Below are 23264 nucleotides of genomic sequence, written 5' to 3' on the forward strand. Positions count from 1 at the left end.
GAGTGTGTGCCTGTCTGTGTTAACGTGCTTCCAGTGTGCCAGTGGATTAGCCCAGTTGACGTATAATGATTTCGTCACTGTGGGCTCCTATAAAGCTGCTGGCTGACTCATTATCGGTCCTGTGCACGCTGATGACATCATCACCACACGTCTCGTACGGCTTATCCCCAAGCCTCTATATTTGTCATCTGATCATATTTATAGAATGCCATTTCTATAGTCGGCCATCGCTATACCAACTGGAATCCACAAGTTTCTGCACGTTGCAAAGAGAGCCTCGGAAGCCTTTGGAGGTTTTAATCCCTAGAGCAGTGAATCAAACCTTCCTACCATCGTTGCTGTCAGGCAGAAACCTCATATATCCATATTTCAACTTCCCCCCCCCCCCCTTATGAATGTCCTACTTCATCACACAAGAAGAGTGTCACACCAAAGTAGTTATTTTCACCATTTCATTTTATTGTTAATAATAATTTAAAAGGGAACGGTTTTGTACATATGAGGTTTCTGCCCGACAGCGACACTATATTTCACGGCGTATAAATACACGGTATAGCGCAGGAAGTAAATTGCCTTCGGAAGACATTTCTCCCGATTAAGGCTGAACGATTAATCGTTTTCAAACCGAAATCGCGATTTGAAACCACGCGATTAGCTAATCGCAAAGGCCGCGATTTTTTTATTTTTTATTTTATCATAATACATACTTTTAATATTAATATTAATCCCAGAGCACCCGCGGGACTTGTCTCCTTCTATCCAGAGTGGCTGCCTCCCTCTCTCTACAGGGAGCGAGAGGGCAGCGAGAGGGCAGCGCCCCCCCCCCCCCCCCCCCCCCCCCTCTCTCTCTCTCTCTCGCTCTGTCCCTCTCATAGAGTTAGGTCCCTCGCCATCGGCTGCGAGTATTTAAAGTGTGCCGCGCGTAGCGGTAAAACATTATTTTCGGTGCGACACAAGTAGTGTAGTAGTAGTGTTGCTCCTATCTATGTTTGTTTCTGTAAGTGTAACTTATATTTTTCCCATCATTGTTAAACTATTTCTGTTGAATGCTGTGATCCAATGTAAACAATACTATGCGAAGCACTTCCTGGTCAGTGTTGCCAGGTTTAGTGAGAGAAATAAGCAACCCTGTCTATGAAAACAAGCCCAAAACAAAAGAAGCGACTATGAACTGTATCTTTGTCACTTATGTACAGTGGTGGAAAAAGTACTCAAATGTTGTACTTAAATAAAAGTATCAATACTGCAATGTAGAAGTACTCTGTTACAAGTAAAAATACCAAATTCAAAATTGACTTGAATAAAAGTAGGCCTACAAAAGTATTGGTATCAAAATGTACTTAAAGTACCAAAAGTACTTATGTTTGAAAATAGCAGATCTACAAGCTCACAACGCGTCGCATCGCGGCGAGTTGTGAGCTTGTAGATCGGCTATTTTCAAATTACCTATGTATAAAATAGGGCTAAAGTGGTTAATGTAGGTTTTATAATATTATAATTTATATCTGCAAAGTAACTAGTCACTAAAGTTCTCAAATAATTGTAGTGGAGTAAAAGTACAATATTTGACTCTGAGATGTAGTGGAGTAGGAGTTAAAGTATTGGAAATTAGAAATACTCAAGTGAAGTACAAATACCTCAAAATTGTACTTAAGTACAGTACTTAAGTAAATGTACTTAGTTACTTTCCACCACTGCGTTATGTATTCTGAGTTTTTCACTTCCAAGGAGTAGTAGTAATACAATGTACAGTAGGAGAGGACTTTGGCTTGTGAGACAAAAAAGTGTTACATTTTAGTTGAATGTTAATCTACATAAGCTAAATACTGGATATCAGTAAATATGCTTCTGGAGCCATAAGTGAAAGACCTACTTATTTCACTGCTGTGAATTGTTTACACAAAATGGTAATTATTTGTTTAATTTTATTTTTATTTTTATTTATTTAACTTCATTTCAGAAAAAGCTTCTCTTCTTGAGAAGAGAAGCACAAGTTCAATGTTGGGTTGTTTACAAAAATAAGCTATTTCTATTCCAGCTAAATGTTTGAATATATACATGGGAAAAAAAGTACTTGGAAGATACATGTTGGAAGCAATGAAGCAATTCATATCTTTTAGTTCTCATCCTTATTTATTAGAATCTAGAACAGTAAATAAATGGTATGCCATTTGGTAATGTTCCATTACTTCCAATTACTTTTTAAACGTACACAGTGAATACTAAACTGAAGCTTGAATTTAAAAAAATGTTTAAGTTTTTTTTTTTTTTTTTTTATAAAAAAAATCGCAATCAAATCGCAATCGCAATATCGGTCAGAAAAATCGCAATTAGATTTTTTCCCAAAATCGTTCAGCCCTAGCCTACTCCCGATTTCATCTGAGGTGTGCAGGCTGAGATAGCAATATGAAAGTTGGAGGGGACGCTGTTTCGGAATTGGATCACGCTAAAGTTCTTCAAACACCAATGTAAAGCAGAGGCCCATGGCAACGCCTCAAACTTGAATGTTTTAACTCTCCCTGACTTCAGTCTTATTTCTTCAGGGGAGAGGGAAGATGGGTGCAGGGGTAGTGCTGTGTGTGTGTGTGCATGTGCATGTGCATGTGCGTGTGCGTGTGCGTGCGTGTGCGCGCGCGTGCGTGCATGCGTAAGGGAAGTTCCAGCCTTATGGCTGACATCTTGCTTTGAACACAGAGATCTTTGAAATCAATCAAAATAATTTATTGAGCACTTTCAAATGTCCAGCTGGAGCTAGGATCACATACTTTTCAGCAGTGGTTGAAAACCTAGTGCAAAGCCCAGTGGTTCTCAAACTGAGGACCCCCAAATTGACATGTATTTGGCCGCGGACCCCCATCTGAAAAATATTTTGTGCCAGGGACCTCCCAGACGACAAGATTTATGTAAAAATGAAATATAACAAGAAAAAGTGCTCCTCGGAGCACAGGTCTCCACCAGGTCAGGTACATTATTGTGGCCTCCTGGTGGCGCTATAATAGGCCAATGCTGCGTTCATGATTTGAGGCGTTTTGTTCAAAACGGACAAATCCTGCAAACTTTGGAAGCCAACCTTAGCCAATGAGGATAGAATCTGGAAAATCTGACAGATCCGGGTTGATCACATGACTATAGAGATACTGTGTACCGATTTGCATGACGTTTGGATCAAATCTGTAGAAGTAATATTCAAAAAATGATTTTGCACAAATCGGCCTCCTGGTGGCGCTATAACAGGCCCATGTGAAATATTTGGGGCAGAGGTTCTGAATTGGCATCGAGTGTGTGTGCACAGTTTCGCAGCGACCGGGCCAACGGTGCCAGAGATTAGCTGCTAACGGACGGACAGGACACACGGACGGACGTACACACGGACGGACGTACACACGGACGGACGGACAGACGGACGGACAGGGTGCAAAACATACTCTCTCGCCATGCCTTTCGGCCTGGCGGAGACAACTAGAAAAAGTGCTGCTCGGTGCACAGGTCTCCGCCAGGTCAGGTAGGTTATTGTGGGCCAGCAATGTTCGGAATTCGCCAATTAGGATGGAATATGAAAAATCAGACTGATCTGCTATTTTTTTTTTAAAAGCAGATGTACAAGCTTGCAGCGCGGCACAAAGTGACACACTGTGAGCTTGTAGCTTTATAACAAATGGATAAAGAGGTTAAAATGATTGTGATGCTATGTGAACTACTTTTGCTGGGGACCCCCTGGAACCCACCCAAGGATGTAATGTAGGAAGGACGTGTTGTGAGCTTGCAAATCGGCTATTTTTAGCGAATGTTCCCCCCAGAATATGGATGCTGGGGTTCAAGTAGTTAATGAGCCGCGAGACTTCTAAGACGTCTCTGTTTAGTCACTGATTCAACATTTTTGTTTCATCTTTGATTAGCCGGAAACAAAAGACCTCTTTCCTGTTGGCTGTGAGACCCTGTAAAATGTGTGTTTCTCAGTAGGGCTGTCACGATCACTTGAAGATTAATTGCAATACAAATTATTGTGATTAACGATTTAATTGTGTTTTTGGCATTGAACATTGGCATTGAACATAAAAGTGAAATTTCTGTTTGGCTTTTAGGCTTTGTAAACAAAAATTGCACAGGGCAGATATGACAAATAACTCTTGAAGATCTGCTATTTTCTGCATGTGTCTAAGTCATACCACCAAGTATAAATTAAGGCTCACACACTCAGTCTCAGACACTTAAAAAAGAATAGTGTGGAGTCCAGGACACATCATAAACTGAGTATACAGGATAGCAACACTCTGCTGTGTGCAAGCAGAGATTTATCAGGACCTCAAGCGAATCAGTGTAAATCTGTGATGTTGACAACAAAGCACTCTCTATATTTCCTCCGCTTCCACAGCTGGTAGGCTTTTGAGCTTTTGAGTAAGAATTGCTGTTTCTACCTGTATAAATCTCCTACATGCTGCAGTTGTTTCTCTATATATCTAACATTTATTGTCATATTTTTCAATCAGCGCAGTCAGATGGTGATAGAAAGAGGTGCAAAGTGGTTTAACTTTTGATCACATTAAATTGCACAGAGACAGCAGCAGGGAGAGACAGAAATCATTTTTATTTTCATTCAATTAACTGCCCGCCTCCAGTGACCTCATTACCCTCATTTAAATGTTTGAGCTGTGAAAATGGCTTGTTTCCAAAAGTGATATAATAAATAGTGAGTATAATTATCAGTCGCAAACGATTTCCATTTAAATGAGGGCGTCCAGTGTAGCAGGTGAATTTGGAGTGAAGATGCGCATTTCAATTAACAACAAACTGACATTCTCGATTTGTCAGATGAACCAATGACTTTCCAGAGTTTAGTTTGGTTTAGTTTGCTTGTTCACAATGGCAAATCAAAGAAAAACAACTGTTTTTGCAAGTTGTGTGTACACTAGCATGTTGTATATTGTACTGACTGCAATCACTATAATGATGATTGAAATTAGGAATAACCCCTTGAGATTTAGCATCACATTTTCGAGGGATCCCGCAAAAAAATAATGTTTCATATTGAAGTTAAAGAAGTAAAAAGTAATAAATAAATAACTCATTAACACTATTATGCTACTATAAGCAGCCTCTACCGAAGGTTCATAACGAAGCACTAGAATCCCCCACCAAGCCGTTTAAATGGGATCCCCACAGCTGATGTTACACCTGAGAGGGTTTAGGGTTGCAGGTTCCATATCCCTTCATGCTACACAGAGGAACCACTATCAGGTTCCACGGCTCCACTGTCCTGTTAACCGCTCATGTGGCAGGAAGCTTCAGAACTGAACAGGATAGATAATTGGAAAGAAGTCTCTGTGAATGGGTCAGTGTGTGTGTGTGTGTGTGTGTGTGTGTGTGTGTGTGTGTGTGTGTGTGTGTGTGTGTGTGTGTGTGTGTGTGTGTGTGTGTGTGTAAACTTATATTACTATACTATTATAGAATTTGTATAGCAGAATTTGAGAGTCGATATGGTTGTTTTTATGGTTTACAATGGTTTGGGGAGTTATGCTTACAATTTGGAAAATATTCAGGTTGGAGTTATGGTTAGGATTAGGCATTTAGAGGTTAGGTTTAGGGCTTATGGTTGGAGTTATGCCTGATCTATAATTAATAGTCAATCTACAAACTCACAACGTGTTGAGCTAGTAGATCGGCTATTATCAGCTTTAGGGTTAGTGTTAAAATGGCAAAAACATGGCATTGATCAAATTGGCGTCCTACAGTGTTGATGAACTTACAAGTACAGAAATACAAATGTGTGTGTGTGCGCGGACTACACATGTGTGGGTGCGTGCATGAGTGTGTAATGGTACAGTATGTGGCTACAGAGCTTAAAAGTGAATGTCATCTTACTGCCTGTGAACATAACATTCCCTCAGGCTATCAAAACCCTGAACAATGACCTACTGTAACTGCCAGGTCAACTGTCTTTAATCTGTAAATAATCTCTCACAACAGACCGTATTTTTGGAGTTTTTCATTATTTGGACATTCTTCCTCTTAGACATTCTTGTACACTGTTTCTAGCACAGAATTGCTACAGTTCAGCATATTTTATGCTTTTGCACTATACTTTTGCCATCCTTCTGCTGCATGTAATTCTGTATCGCCGTATCACAGTTGCTAATTAATTCTCCGATTTATATTCTGTTTATTCTTTTCTGTATATTTTCTTCTGGCTGCAACATATGAATTAGTAACTGTATATATCCTACATTGATACTATTGCTGATTTCTTTGCACACCTATGGTAATGCCGAATTTTCTACACTGGCACACTAGACAATTGATACAGTTTTGATACACTTCTCTTTTTTTCCAACTTTTAATGCATATTAAAACCCACAATACACAATGTTACTGAACAAACACTCTATAGCAATGAGTACTATCAGAATATAGAGCTATCTACATAACACTTACTTTAACCAAAGAAAATCACTTACCCTACCTTTAATTCACTATATAGCCCAATCATTCTAACGATCTAAAAGGTTCCCCCCTAGAGCGTATCATTTTTCAGAACGCAGAGTGAGGACTATGGAGTCTTACTACTGTAGGTGAATGATATCCGCCTCTGAAAATGAACCCGGCGGAAAACAATAGTCCACAGGCTGAACCTGTCAATCAGAGTGGAATAGAGTTGGTGGCATCAATGTTATCACTCAGCAAATCCCGTGGGCTCCTAGATCCATCTCTCATCCTCTACCTGAACCGCTTCCCTGAGGAATTTCTCACTGGCACACCACATTATCATCACTGTTGGGCAGACACCTTGAATCTCCATATTTCCTTTTTTGAAAATGAATGCCCTAAGTCATCAAACTCCAGTGTCACACAAAAGTAGCAAAAATAGTCGCATCTTGACACATTGTGAGCTTGACATGTAGATCTGCTATTTTTTTTTATTTTTTTTTTAAAGTTCTGTCTGTGGGTTTTATAAATATCTCTAGATTCTAGATCTTATGATTAAATAATGGATCCATTGGAACACAGGTTATTTTTTCCATTTCCTGAAAAGTGAACGGTTCTGGACATACAAGCTGCGTATTTGCTGTGGATCACAGCAGTCATTAGCTATTCACTACACCTGAGAGAATAAGGTGAGAAAAAAATGTATAAATATGTAAGAGAGAAAAAAAGAAATAGAAAGAGATAACACACAAGTCTGTCCACACATGAATGCACTGTATACATTACGCTCTGTGTGTGTGTGTGTGTGTGTGTGTGTGTGTGTGTGTGTGTGTGTGTGTGTGTGTGTGTGTGTGTGTGTGTGTGTGCTTGTGTCGTCTTGTGCCACGCACGCACACACACACACACACACACACACACACACACACACACACACACACACACACACACACACACACACACACACACACACACACACACACACACACACACACACACACACACACACACACACACACACACACAGCACTGCAAATGGTTGACGCCCTCACACACACACACACACACACACACACACACACACACACACACACACACACACACACACACAGCACTGCAAATGGTTGACGCCCTTGGGCTGCATCATTATTGATGACCCTTACAAGGTCACATAACACACACACACACACACACACACACACACACACACACACACACACACACCATCATACTTCCGTATGTGTCATTTCTCATGCATCCATAAGTGAAACACTCACTCTGTGTTGCTAACAAACTGTCACACAGCTGCGCCATCGATAGTCTGATTAACCCCTGATGAAACACACGCACAGACATATTTTTCAGAGTAAAATCCACAGTGTTAATTTAACTCAGAGAGTGTACAGATGAACCAAATGCCCTTTGGTTACATTACATTTGGAGTTACAAATAAATAAATGAACACTGAGGATTTTACTGTGTACTAAAGCCTTAAGTTTCACAGCTCCATTGTAAGCCTTTATCTCTCCCATAATCAATATAGGGTATGACTTTCATTATCTTTCACAGCACCATAGGTAATATAATCACATCTCAGTCTTACAAAACTGTATAGCAGGATGCTTTATGATCATAATCATAATTGTTATTGATGGAAGTGGATCGTTCTTTAAGGCAGAGCCAGAGGACTCCAGCTATTATCTGCTGGACAATTTATTCTGTCAGCTGTAGGCGCTAGTGTGTACATTTGTATTATCGCACTTACATGCTTGAACCAACTAGAACCATTTTAGGACTTCTCCTTGCAAACAAAATGAAATTACAAATGTATGTCCTTTACTTGGAGGCAAAATGGAGTTTGAAATTCTAGTAAATTATTCTTTAATTCTGGGGCAACTCAAGGGAAGCACATAAGAAAGATAAATGGTGTAGCCTAAATAGGGCTGTCACGATTACAATATTTAAGTTGACGATTAACTGTCATACAAATAATTGCGATTAACGATTTAATTGTGTTTTTAGCATTGAACATTGCAACATAATAATACAAATTACATTTCTCTTTGGCCGTTTAGGCATTATCAAAAATTGCACAGAGCAGATATGACAAATAACTTACAAATAAATATTTAATCATTTTATATTTTAAAAAAGTTTAAAATAGCGGAAATAGCAGATCTATAAGCTTACAACACATGTTGTAAGCTTATAAAATTTCAACATGGTAACGATTATGACGAAAATAGGCGATTATGTAATAATTGTGACAGGCCTAAGCCTAAATCAGTGCTTCTCAAGCTTTTGAATAAGGACCCCCAAATTGATATGTATTTGGTCCAGAGTACAGAGAGTTACAGTAGTTTCAATGTGTTTAAATACAAGCATGAATAGGGGTGTCATGATTCACTTACCTCACGATTCGATTCAAAATCGATTCCTAGGGTGCCGATTCGATTAAAATTGCGATTCTGCGATTAATTGATATTCGATTCGATTCTGCGATTTATTGCGATTTTCTAGGGTGCCGATTCGATTAAAATTGCGATTCTGCGATTTATTGCGATTTTCTAGGGTGCCGATTCGATTAAAATTGTGATTCTGCGATTAATTGATATTCGATTCTGCGATTTATTGCGATTTTATAAAAAAAAAAAAAAAAAATTAAAAAAAAAAAAAAAAAAAAATTTAAAAAAAAAATTAAAAAATCGATTTTAATATTTTGAATCGATTTTTAAAATCGTGGCATTAAGAATCGCGATTTATTCATGAATCGATTTTTTTTGACAGCCCTAAGCATGAATGACCTTTTCAAGGTCTGAAAATTACAAGAATGTCTTCGACAATCATCAAAGTAGTGTAAAAAAAAATCGCACCCTGTGTGAAGGAAGCGGTGCCTTTGATGAGTGGCCTCCTGGTGGCGCTATAATAGGGCGGGGCGGGGCTTCAGCAATTAATGCTCGTCCCTATTGGTGGTGTAAGTCCACAAACCAAATTCGGACTGGGTGGCATGCTGCTAACTGGAGTTATGGCTGTTTAAAGCCCAGCCAATAGGAAGACAGAGGGGGCGGGGCTTACTACATTTCAGTTCGTCCCTATTGGTGGTCTGAGTCCACGTACCAAATTTGTACTCAGTAGCATGCTGTGAACTGGAGTTATGGCTGTTTAAAGCCCAGCCAATGGGAAGACAGAGGGGGCGGGGCTTATGTAATTACAGTTGGTCCCTATTGGTGGTATTAGTTGGACTTGGTGGCATATGCTGCAAACTGGAGTTATAGCTGTTTAAAGCCAGTGGCCTCCTGGTGGCGCTATAATAGGGCGGGGCGGGGCTTCAGCAATCAATGCTCGTCCCTATTGGTGGTCTAAGTCCACATACCAAATTTGGACTTGCTGGCATGCGAACTGGAGTGATAGCTGTGTAAAGCGCTGTTTAAAGGCAGTGGCCTCCTGGTGGCGCTATAATAGGGCGGGGCGGGGCTTCAGCAATCAATGCTCGTCCCAATTGGTGGTGTAAGTCCACATACCAAATTTGGACTTGCTGGCATGCTGCGAACTGGAGTTATAGCTGTTTAAAGCCCGTGCTCAAACGGACATCCAGGCTCAAACGGACAAACGGACATCCAGGCTCAAACGGACAAACGGACATCCAGGCTCAAACGGACATACGGACGGACATAGTCAGGTGTAGAGCGGCTGGCACCGCTAAAAATCTGCCCAGATTACGGGCTGCATGTTTAGCTACCAAGATATGGAATTTGGGGGGCCAAATAGGAGGATGTCATTATAATATATATATATACACACATACAGTATGTGTATATATATATATATATATATATATATATATATATATATATATATATATATATACATACATATACATATACATATACATATACATATACATATATATATATATATATATATATATATATAACCCATGATGGTGTGGTTTATAATTACAGAGGGCAATTTAACTGTAAGATGATATTGTGATAAAGACATACAGTATACTCTCAGAGTTACAATAACACTGAGGATTTCACAGTGTTATAAGACCTTGGACAACCTGACATGCCATGCCTTTCGATGACAGAGCAATTGTGGAGTGTCATCAGGGTAATGCTCCCACATGGGGCCTAAACTCATCCAAGCGAGGCCAGACTCACACTGTTCTGCCATAGATCTGCCTGGTGCATTATAAATCAACCCAGGGCACAATGACTAGTCAGAGACTATGCAATAAAGCAAGGTTTATGTACTTAGAAGAACAATAAAGCTCTTGTTTGTTTGTTTTTTCTTTTCCTTTCTTTCTTTCTTTAGAGGTTGATGACGTACAAAATCATAGCATGTTGGGCTATAATGAAAAAGATTATTGAAAAATAACTATAACTATTAACTACAGGAACATTTACCCATCTCTATTGTTTCAAATGTTCAATATTGTGTCGATTTGTGTGTGTGTGTGTGTGTGTGTGTGTGTGTGTGTGTGTGTGTGTGTGTGTGTGTGTGTGTGTGTGTGTGTGTGTGTGTGTGTGTGTGTGTGTGTGTGTGTGTGTGTGTGTGTGTGTGTGTGTGTGTGTGTGTGAGAGAGTCTTTATCCACCTTACAGCAGCTGCAGTATACCGAGACGTTGGGGTTTTCGGCAGTGATTATATTTGACATTCTGTTAATAATGCCCCTGTCGGTGAGACAATTTAGACAAACAAATAGCAGGATGTTTCACTGTTAGCTTGAGGGGTTACACAACAATAATAATGGCATCGGCTTTCAGCTGCACACAGACACTACAGGGAACCCCGGCACTCTGCTTGTTCTCTGAACCACTGAGGCGAGGGAGAAAAGCTAAAGAGAAACAAAGAGAGAAACTAAAGACAATGTAGAAGGTTGCAGGGGACACACAGGTGCCTTTCAGTTTAATTAGCAATGGCAAAATAATTAGCAGCGGGATATGAATAAATTAGTGTTGAGGAGACAGTTTAAAGGCTGTGGCATACTGTCGAGGTCCCATACGACTTTACAGTTCACTGCAGCTACAGTGTTAGCCCATTATTTAGCAATTACATATCGTTTCATTTTCAACTGAACCCCCGCTATCTCCATTTCATTGCATGCACTGTAAAAGCATGAGTGTTAATATAACTGGTATAATGACAGTATTGTATAATTGGTGTAGTGCCTAAGATTGTTGCCCCAAGGATTTCTTTGTTAGTTTTATTAACCAATAAATAAACAATTGGATAAAAATAAATCAATCTGGGAGGTTCAAATACTTTTAAACTATTTACTACTTTAAAAATGGGAGCAGATTAGAGGTGACATGGCCACTGCCCTAAGAGCACCAGACTTTCTTGATTGCACCAGACTTTCTTTATTTTATTTTATTTATTTATTTTTTAACGGATAAATGAATGAACACTTGAGGATTTTACTGAGGATTTCTCCCTGTCTCGCTCTTGTCTCCCTATGTCTCTGCCATATCTGCAAAACCAGACCATACAGTATGCACACCTTCCACAACAGAAGTACTGTTTGCACTATAACATTTTGTTTGTGCCGTTTCTCAGTTTATTGGGGTAGCGCCTATATTGTTGGGCCAAGGACTTTCTTGTTTTATTAATCAATAAATAGACTCAATCTGGGAGGTTCAAATACTTTTAAATGGTTTCAATAGGAGCAGCTTAGAGGTGACATAGCCACTGCCCTTTATTTGGATCTCTTTTACCTATCGGGCTAATCTTCCAAGAGTCCAGTCCACATACTGTAAAACACATTACAGCATACAATAATTACAAAAACTAAATACAAGTATTACAGCATAAAAATGCAACCTCACACACACACACACACACACACACACACACACACACACACACACACACACACACACACACACACACACACACACACACACACACACACACACACACACACACACACACACACACACACACACACACACACACACGGCATCGGTCGTTATGTTTTTTTCTTTTTTCTTTTGAGGGTGCATTACATCATCTTCGTTGCTGCTACAGTACAACACAAAGTGACACAACTGCACGGTGTGTCCAAATTGCCCCCAAAACATGCCGCCTCAAAAGCGCAAGATGTGTATTTTGGGCAGAATTGCTGCACAGGAGAGAAGCTGGTGAACTTGATGATATAAAGCCACTTGGCCCTGCAGTGGAAGATGCAGCCTGTGCACAGATGAGGTCAGTGAGAGGGATCTGTCATCATTTTATGTTTGCATGATCTGACTCAACCTGGGGAGGAACTGCACCCTCTGCCCTTCACCAGTGACATGTCATTGGTGGCCTTCGGTAACTATGGGAGTCATCTCCATGGAAACCAGGAAGATGATGTTTGCAAAGTGGGAGGGGTTCTAATCCCCCAAAGGGTTAATGGAGGGGAGAAGAGAGGAGCGGAGAGGAAAAAAGACCAACAAAATACAAAATAAAGACCATGATAAAACATGAATCATAGTCAATTTTTGTTACTGTCATCCATTTTATGTTTTTATTTTCCCAATGGGGTTTTATTTAATCTCACTGAGAGAGTCTCAGAGAAAGAGAACAAAGACAAGGCCTGGGGAAGAAATATTCTTTTCATCACTAATTGTTTTATACCGTTTAACCAGTCATGGAAAATAACAAAGTAGTGCAAATGTCCTGGAAAATAATTTACATGTATAACAAAAGTGATGATTGCAGAATAGGTTTGCAAACTTGTTACATTGTTACACAATTAGCTCCAAGTGACATTCATCAGACATTTGTCTGATGAAATGACAAGACTTTCCATCTACCAATATTGCCATGAATCTTCCCAACAAGACATTTTGTTGTAGTGTACAATATAATTTAATGCTTACAGAATGACATGTTTCTGTAGAGAAAATATAGAGCTTACTGTGGGGCTGTGCTGAGAGAGAGGAGTATGAGCCAAAACCTATGAGTTCCACCCATGAATTATATTAAAATGATCCATAGCTTTTCAAGACATTACATTACATTACAAGACATGGGGTCTAATATTCATTGCCTTTCATTGTCTTGTTCAATTAGGTGTTTTGACCATTTAAAACCTACATTTAACCGGGTCCCCCAGAGGTCTATATTTGGTCCCCTCTTTTTTTCCTCTACACCAAATCTCTTAGCCACTCTACAAGCTCACAATATGATGCATTGTGAGCTTGTGCACTGTGAGCTTGTAGATATGCTATTTTTGCTGAATGTTTGCCCATTGTCACAGGTTAACGGATAGTATTGCAGACTTCACATCTCTTCGTTGGTTTCTCCCATATGGTAAGCTGGCAAGTGCATGGGACATGATGCACTTACCAGACTTTCAACCCCAGTCATACAAGTACAATAATGCAGCCTTCCGATGGAAGAATTAACCACACAAACCCTTCCTTGTCCAGCCAATCACTGAACTACAGTATATGTACTGAAACTTATCCATAACACTTGTGCTTCCTATCCAGTCTAGGTGGTTCTCCAAATAAATGGGTAGATAGTTTTATCTGCCAGTTAGACATAACTGTCATAGGCGATATTGCATTTGTCAAACTTGCACAAATTGTCAGCTGCAGCACATTTTGTTTGTGTCTGGAACTGGGAGAAAACACTGTGCTGAGTGAGTAGCTATTTGGGATTGGCATTTGGGTATTTCTTTGGTAAACAGGCGCTAGTGGTCGGCAACAATGTCAGCTACCCACCAGACCCATCTTGAAAAAAAGACCAAGGAGTAACACATCAGAGGAGGTCCACGGGTTTCAGGGTTGTATCTTGGCTAAGGAGGAGATGATCTACTTGGGCTGCATATTACATAACACGTTATCTGGAGAAAGCATATCACAAAAAGTTATCTCTAAGGTCAATCAGAGAGTCAAATTCCTATTTTCATATAGAAATGTGTTGAAGATCAGGGGCTTTGGTACAATGGCATTTTGATTACGCCTGTTCTACCTGGTACACCAGCACCCCCAAGACCTTAAAAAATAGGCTTCAGGCCGCACAAATTAAATTAGTTAGATTAATATTGAAACTGCATCCCAGGACTCACCTCCTCCCGGCACATTTTGATAGCCTGAAGTGGCTTAGAGGGGAGAGTAACTAAAATTAAGATTTGCATGGTGCATAGAATTTTGAGTAATGTAGCTCCGAAGTACCTTAGTAATTATTTTACAATGGTCAGTGTAATGAAGATATTATTAGATTAGATTATTATTCCTTAAGGCTGGTTTAGGAAGGGCGAGAGATCGTCTCTTGAGTCCACGATATCGATAGTATTGGGATAGCCCCTGTGGTGCAAGATGGAGGTATCTTTCTTGCTTTTCTTCTTCTGGAGAATGAGATTGATGTTTAAGGCTCAATCTCGATGTCTGTGGTAGGAGTTGAGATTGCGTGGTAAACTCAATACTTCTTGGCAGGGTAGGTAGACGAACGTTATGAAGGAAATCACTTGGTTCCTCTTGGCCGTTGACTATAATGTATATTGGTATTGTGATATATAATACTTACTGGGTAGTTTACTAGCTTCTGAGAATACTTATCTTCTGCTTCTATCTTTGGTGCAGAGATATTTGGGTTGTACGGCCAAATATCCTGGTTATATTCTGGTTCTATCTTCTAGACTTTTTGAGAATATCTGTCAATCCACCGTTCTGGAATATTCAGGCCAGCATTTACCTAGAGATGTGACGTCATGTTAACCTTGGTAACGGTCAGCAATGTTCACGATCATGCCACAAGGGGGAGCTTCACTGACCTGGTTCCTTTTAGATTTGAGTGTAATCTATATTAGATTATTTTAGATTCAAAAGATGCATGTTTCTTTCCCAAAAGGGTTGGCTTGGGAGAATTTGATTCTGGTCTTAAATGTATTTTTTGCTTGTTTTAGTTTTTTTGTATAACTGTATTTATTGATGTTGGTTATTACTGTATTTCTTATTCCTTAGATATCATGTTGTGTGTCTCTGTTGTGTAACAGACTGGCGTGGGCCGGTCATTGATTCTAACCGTCCAACTGGGTTGAGTGTTGCTGCTCACCCTCTCCGCCTCCATGGAACGGCCACACAGGTCACTGACCTCCACGCACGATCAATGGTAATGACACAGCATGTGTGACATTTCTACAACTTTTACACAACTTCACGCACGTTAGGTCTAACACACTCTAACGCACTCCACGGGTCGATAATCTTGTGTCTGGTTTGAGCTGAGGTGATGTGGGAATGAAATGGCGGTGCAGGCAACTGGGGAACTTACTGGCAATCAGCATGCATGCATCGCAATTAACAACTACTGCACCCATTAGAGTGCAACTCTTCACCATGAGGCATGCCTTAATAATAGCCTTGAATGAGGTGAAACTTCTACATACAGACATGAAAGTAGCACGGCATGTGATTACCAGTTGTTCGTTGCCACCACTGTCTGCCTCACTGTCTCTCATACACATTCATTTTCTATCTTCCTCCATCTTTCACTCAGATTTTTGTCCTTAAAAAGTGTGATTGTTAATTTATCTGTGTCAATTATGCAATTTGAAATGTAACTGTCATGTTTTCAGTGTGAGTGCCTGCAGGGTGCTTGCAGGAGTTTAGATCCTGTAGCCCGAGGGGACGATTGGCTGAACGTCTTGCTCTGCCCAGTCAGTGAATGACATGCCTGTGTTTCACTGAGTGACTACGCAACGCAGGCAGAGCACCGACTGAACTGGTGAACAACTCATTTGAACAAAACTTTTTAGTGAATTTTACTGAATGATTCAGTACACTGAGAAGAACGATAATTCCAATAATTCCAATGGTAGAGGGCCATGCAAAACGGAGAAAGAAATTAAACTACTGAAAGAAATCAATTGAAGATTCAAACTTTAAACAGGTATAACTCATGCAGTGGCTGGTGCCTTTCCCCCCAGGTAATGCTGCACCAAAATAACGCCAACATGTACTATGTTATCACATTTGTGAAAGACAGACATAACTAATGGCATGAGAAAAAATGATAATTACAGTACAACACTTTTTTGTACTTGGCTAATAATAAAATAAAATGCTGCTTTATGATATGTTTTTTACAGTCTACGTAAGCATTTTGGTATGAAAACCAGCATTCTTAATCCTGCATAATACAAACCAAACCGCCTGTAAATCGGTAGAGAACTCAGCGGGTTGAGGTGATTTTCATGGCTCAATAAGCTCGGTGTATAGTACTTCGATGCATGACGGTATCGCGCGTCAAACATCGCCGATCTACAAGCCCACATGCGTCGCTTATACATTTTACTCACTAGGCATTAACTATATAATATTTACCTTGTTGGTTTGATAATTAGAGATTTTTTAAAAATGTATATTTATTCAAGAATATAATAAGGGAGAGGTGGTGCAGTGCACAAGCGCCCTCTATTGATGGGCTCATGCCTTGTTTGACCTACAGCCATGAAACCTCATTGCACTATGCATCTCCTCATGAGGAAAAGCTTTGCCACTGTGACCTTCTCTGACCATTAGATCTTTTGCCATTTTGAATTTCATGAAAAACTGTGTTTGATCAGTGTAAGGAAATAGCAAACTCACACATAGGCTAACTGACATGATAAAGAGCCAGCCAACAAACAACATATAGATTCACATCAGTCTTCATTCAAGAGCCAGAAACAGTCACTGAACATGATACATTGCCACCCAGTCACAGGGGCCTAATATGACAGCAATAGAGCAACAGCCTGAAATCAAATTAGTGCACAGAGCAACAGCTTGAATTACTCTAGCAAAACACAAAATGACAATGACATTTACACAACCTTCAACAACAGCCACAACACAACACAACACAAATACAGTAGATCCACATCAGTCTTATGGCTGTTATGTCAAAGCCCAAAATCTCTAGCTTGAACTTAAAAGGAAAAAGAAAGTTCTCACATAGGATTATTGAAGTGACAAATAGCCATATACAGTACACATACCTGTATACTGTACTTTGTCACAACTCACCACCGTCAATATCAGAAACACACTGTACATTCACATCAGCATTCAAGTCCAGAGCCACAAACAGTCACTGAAAATGTTTCATTGCCACCGAGTCATTGGGTCCCAAAATGACAGCAATAATACCACAGCTTGAATCACATTAATATACACACAGCATACAACACAAGCAGCAGCAAACAAGAACTAAACAAAACAAGTAAAGTTTAGCCTACCTTGAGCAGTCTTCTACTTGACTTCATCAGTTGAGTAAGAGAGGGTCAAACTTTGGAACTCATCATTGAGAGATAGAGCCCCCCCTTCTCTCTAGTTCTTCCTGCTGGTGCCTTATGGTCAGATAGCAGGCAGATGTCATCTGCATTGTCTTGGTCTGTTAAGAGTAGTGAAGCCAAGTTCTTGCTCCCCTCCACTGATAGCCTGCATAGTCCAGTAGAACTATAATGAAGAGGAAGGGAGCGAGGGTGCCCTCCGGCAACACTCCTGCCAGGATGTCAAACTCTGCAATGTTGTCGTCTGGGGTCATCACCTTGGCTCTTTTACCCATGTACACGGTTGCTACAGCCCAGAGTAGGTTGAGAGGGACACTATAAGCCTTGAGTATCTGAAAGAAAGAAAGAAAGAAAGAAAGAAAGAAAGAAAGAAAATTCAACCACAGAGCTACTAAGGGGCCATCAACAATGCACTCAACGTTATATTTATTGAAATTAGTATTACAGTAGGATTTAGTAATCAGTATTTTCAATTTCTTCTAAACCAAAAATACTATCTATTAACAGACTCTACATTGTGCAGGGGGGTGTATGTGTGCACACCCTTTAGATTTTTCATAACATATTTTCAATATATTACTGTACATTAATATTGTATTTTTACATTTTGTTTTTATTACTGTTAAATTACTGCCATAGCATAACTGCACTTACAAATGAAAATGATAATGAATACATTGAGCACTGAGTACTTCTATACATAACATATCGTCGCTGTCAGCCCCCATAGAGTAAAATATGAACTATTTCTAAAATAAATAAATTATTTAAGGTGTTTTTCATTTTACATTTTAGTTATTAATGCATTAAGGCATATAAGGCTTATTAGCCAGGGATTTCTTCTAATAAAAGAGGCTTCAAGTGTCTGAGCTGCTCCAGTGTCTTCTCTATACATTATGGGTTGCGTTGGGCTTGTTTCTAAAGTGTAGTGGTGTAATGTTAATTTGTATTCTTTTTAAAAAAAAAATAGTAAATTAGCATATCTACAAGCTCACACAATGCATCGCGTGAGCTTGTAGATCGGCTATTTTCAAATAGCCGTATCCTAGTCGCTTCTTTTGAGCTTTTTTCATAGACCCGGGTTGTTGCTTCTCTTGCAAAGTCTTAAGTTGGAACACTGTGCTGTGTCGTCCAGCTACACTGGGCTTGTCTGCGTTTGGCTGAGGTGCAGCAGTAGACTCCCTTCTTCATATATTCACTTCACCTCTTTCAAATGCTTTATCCTGAATAGTTTTTGTTTGACCAAGTACACATTAAGCTCTATATCTATTGCATGTACATGTTAATGCTAAGCAGCTAACTCAAGGTAGCTAACTAACCTGGAAAATCAAATCAGTTCATGGAAAGAAAACCCCCCAAAAATGCAGTTTGTCACGAAGATAGATTATTAACTTCTCTTTCAACTGTCACGCGTCTTTTAGCAATACGGACAACTCTACTCAACGTTCATGTGGTGGAAAGTTACACTACAAGTTGTTTATTTCACTTTTACTTACAAATATATGCCGACGCTTGTATCAAACACCTGTCTGTCTGTTTACAAATGGGGCGGGGAAAGAGCCTGTGACGCTCCAAGGCTAGGGAGCGTCTCTAGAGAAGATAATGTTCTTAATTGGTCAGGATACTAAAGTATAATTCGTTTCCTGCATGCTGGGTGCTGCTGTGTTTATTCCTACTAAACAACAACACTACATGTTTAGGGCAGTAGGTGCTGACATATTATGTTTTCAGAGATTAGGGAGTGTCTGACAATAACACTTATTTTGTATCATTAGTTTTTTTAAGGCTACATTTATAATAAATAACAACTAAGAGACAGACTTTGTTTTAACTGAAGCAAGTTTGTTCAATAGGAAACAAAGAATTCATTCAAATTAAAACAAAACAAAATAGGCTATATCAAGTCAACCCATCACACTATGACAGTAGGTCTGGTATATTAACATATACTGTGATGGGCTGTGATGTATATATATATATATATATATATATATATATAAATAAAAAATAAACAATAAAGTATGCACACTGGATCATGCTCCAAAGTAAAAAAAATTGGTTCTTTTTACACTATCATTGGACGTGACGTTTCGAGCCTTGCAGGCTCTTCATCAGACAGTCACACAGACACGGCCAAAAGCAAGAATCTACTGGCAGAGATTAATGAACCACTGCTGCATTACTATTCCCTCTCATGAGTAATTGTATGAGGTATTTTTACGGCATGGCTCTGCAGGAGGCTAGCCGTCTATACAGGCCTGGCGCCACGGGGGGGTCACGAGGGGGCCCCCCTCACCCAGACTGTCCTGCCCCATCAGTCAAGATGAATGTGACAAATCTCTGTGAGTGAGTGTGTCCGTTGCATCTAACCTATCACCTTCATATTCAGCATGTGTATTGCTCACAACTCAAGGGAGTGCAGTGCTGAGTGTGAAGTAGGTCGGGTCAGTTTAGTTTTTCAAATGCCCACTCCTCTGTACTCCCCTGGCACAGGGCCTGTATCTATATGATAGTCTGTCTGTCTGTCTGTCTGTGTGTCCATCTGTCTGTGTCCAGAGCTAATCTCACAAGATCGGCGCCTATGCACACTGCCAGTATAGGCCACAGAAGTACATTACATTACATTACAGTCATTTAGCAGACGCTTTTATCCAAAGCGACTTACAATAAGTGTATTCAACATAGGTAGGGAACGAAAACTACTAATCACCAGAAGTTTTAAGTACATTTCCTGCAAAAACAAGCAACCAAGAGTATACCTAGCGCTAAGGTAAAAGTGCAATATATCAGCTACCTACTTTCTTAAACAGATGAGACAAAAATGGCAAAATCAAATGAGCACGAGCTAAAACAAATAAGTGTATCGACTAAACAAGATCCAATAAAACAATACAAAAATAAAACAAGAGTTCGTACAACTAGTTAACAACAAGTAGGCCAGGCAAAGAGGAAGGATAGTGTTTCCTGAAGAGGTGGGTTTTCAGCCTGCGGCGAAAGATGGGCAGTGACTCTGCTGTCCTGACATCAGTGGGAAGTTCATTCCACCACTGTGGGGCCAGAACAGAAAAAAGTCGTGACCGTGTTGATCGACCAGAAGGACCGTTGAGTGGCGAGGGAGTCAGTCGCCCCGAGGTGGCAGACCGGAGTGGTCGGGCAGGGGTGTGGGCATTGACCAAAACCCGGAGGTAAGAAGGAGCTGTTCCTTTCACTGCTCTATAGGCTAGCACCAGGGTTTTAAACTGAATGCGAGCTGCTACGGGGAGCCAGTGCAGAGAACGGAGAAGGATAGTTGTGTGGGAGAACTTGGGGCGGTTGAACACCAGACGAGCCGCAGCTTTCTGAACAAGCTCCAGAGGACCTCCACTAATGTTTTTTCACACGTTTTATACGTTTGGAAATATTCAACTTTATTTAAAATGTAATTGTTTTCTTTTTTCGCCGCTCCCATGGCTTCAGGTCGGAATGTCTGTTCTGCTTTGGTTCATGTCATTTGACAAAGTATAAAATACAATAGAAGCTTTAGTACTATGCAGATGCTTCCCTATAAGGAGGAAAACTCGTAGTCTGTCTGTCTGTCTGTCTGTCTGTCTGTCTGTCTGTCTGACTCTCCGTAAACAGCTACTCACAGAGCAGCTACCCTCAAGGTGCCCTCGAGCAAAGCACTCAAGTCCTAACTGCCCAAGCAGCCAGTGCAATGCTATTGTTGTACTGGGCAACTCCCAAGTGGAAAGGATGTGAGTCTGTGTGCCAGCATGTACAGTTTGTCTGTATATCTATCCCCATATCCACCCCCGCAAACACTCTCCCAGGAAGTTGCTGTCCACGTGTCCTTACTGTAGCTTCCCCTTTAAACAAAAAGGGATATCGGCGTGCCAGGCAGCCAAACAGTGGGAGAGGAGGGGCTGATAATAAAACTGTATCTAAGTCAGTCATATATCACAGGCTGATAAGGTCGCTGCTGAATAACGATCATCATAATGAGATGAGCCCAGCCCAGAGATGGACACGGCAGTAGCTAAAAGAAGCATAAAAATGCAAGAGAAGAGCTAATAGATAGACACGCAAGTAGGCACACACACACACACACACACACACACACACACACACACACACACACACACACACACACACACACACACACACACACACACACACACACACATGCATGGATGCACGCACACACACATACATTTGGGAAGGTTTATCTGTGTGCCTGCAAACTTTGTACATGTGATGTCTTGGCAGTGTGTGTGTGTGTGTGTGTGTGTGTGTGTGTGTGTGTGTGTGTGTGTGTGTGTGTGTGTGTGTGTGTGTGTGTGTGTGTGTGTGTGTGTGTGTGTGTGTGTGTGTGTGTGTGTGTGTGTGTGTGTGTGCGCGTGCGTGCGTGCGTGCGGGTGTACTGAGAATGCTCAGATTCTCTCTTTCCCTTTCTCTCTCTCTCCTGCCCTCCCACCTGCAAACGATAGCTCAACTAAATGTAGAACGGCTGGGTTTTACCTCAACTCTGTCATTGTGTTCCCTCTCTCTCCTGTCTCACTGTCCACTTCCCAGACATACATGTTTGACACTCGCTCTCTCTTTCTCTCTTTCTCTCTGACATCTAAAATCTCCAGAAAAGTGCTGTGTGACAAAAATGACTTTTTCTCCTTAGCATCAATTAGGTGTTACTCTTTTTACAATTCACCACTGCCTGGACTGTGAAACTGCAGCGCACACTTTAGAGTTTTACGGACATCTCTGACATAATGCTGTTCGGAGATGTCAAATCTACAAGATACAGAGGGAAACCTGCAGGAAACTTCCATATGGCAAGTCATCAATTGCCATGGTCCCCTGGTGCCATGGACACCTTGGAGATATTTGCATTTCACACCTTTGAGATACAGAAACCATACTGGTCACTAGATTAGATTTAGCCCATACCAAACCTTTAAAATCACATTGCATGGTGTGGTTTGAACTGTCTGATTTGCCATAAAGCGTGAGTTCACGTGTAGATTTTTTATGAGGTTTGACAAAATGTGCATTGTCTCGGTTCTTCTGTTCTGAAACATGATCCACTACCGATCCCCCCTCTCTTTTCTGCTTGCTCTCTTTCTTGTCTCCTTCCTTAAACACATTTCTTCTTCCCTTATTGTTTTTATCAAATCTTTCCTAATTAAAATGTATTCTCTTTCTTCTAAAAATCTGTAGTGTAAATCTTGGGGTCAATGCAGTGTGCTGTACTCATCATCATGGCAGCCGATGAGGTCACACTAATGCTAAGGGCTTTGATTGGTGTTTTCTCTTAGCTCTGCACTCAGTCCACCTCCCCATAACACCCCATCACCACACACAGTGTCAGCATTTTTTTCTGTGTACACTGCATTGGCATGTGTGCATGCATGCATGCATGCGTGCGTGCGTGTGTGTTCAGTTTCAGTACTTGGTTGACTGTTGATGTGCATCGATTTCAGCCCTATATCATTAGCATTTTGTGTTGTCCACACTATCTCCTTGGCTGTCTGTGAAAACACCCTGTTCAGACCTGATGTTTTGTATCCAGAATAATACTTCCAACTTTGTGTCTAGAT

Source organism: Gymnoscopelus microlampas (assembly GCF_963454915.1).
Source record: "Gymnoscopelus microlampas genome assembly, chromosome: 11".
In the NCBI taxonomy this organism is placed as follows: domain Eukaryota; kingdom Metazoa; phylum Chordata; class Actinopteri; order Myctophiformes; family Myctophidae; genus Gymnoscopelus; species Gymnoscopelus microlampas.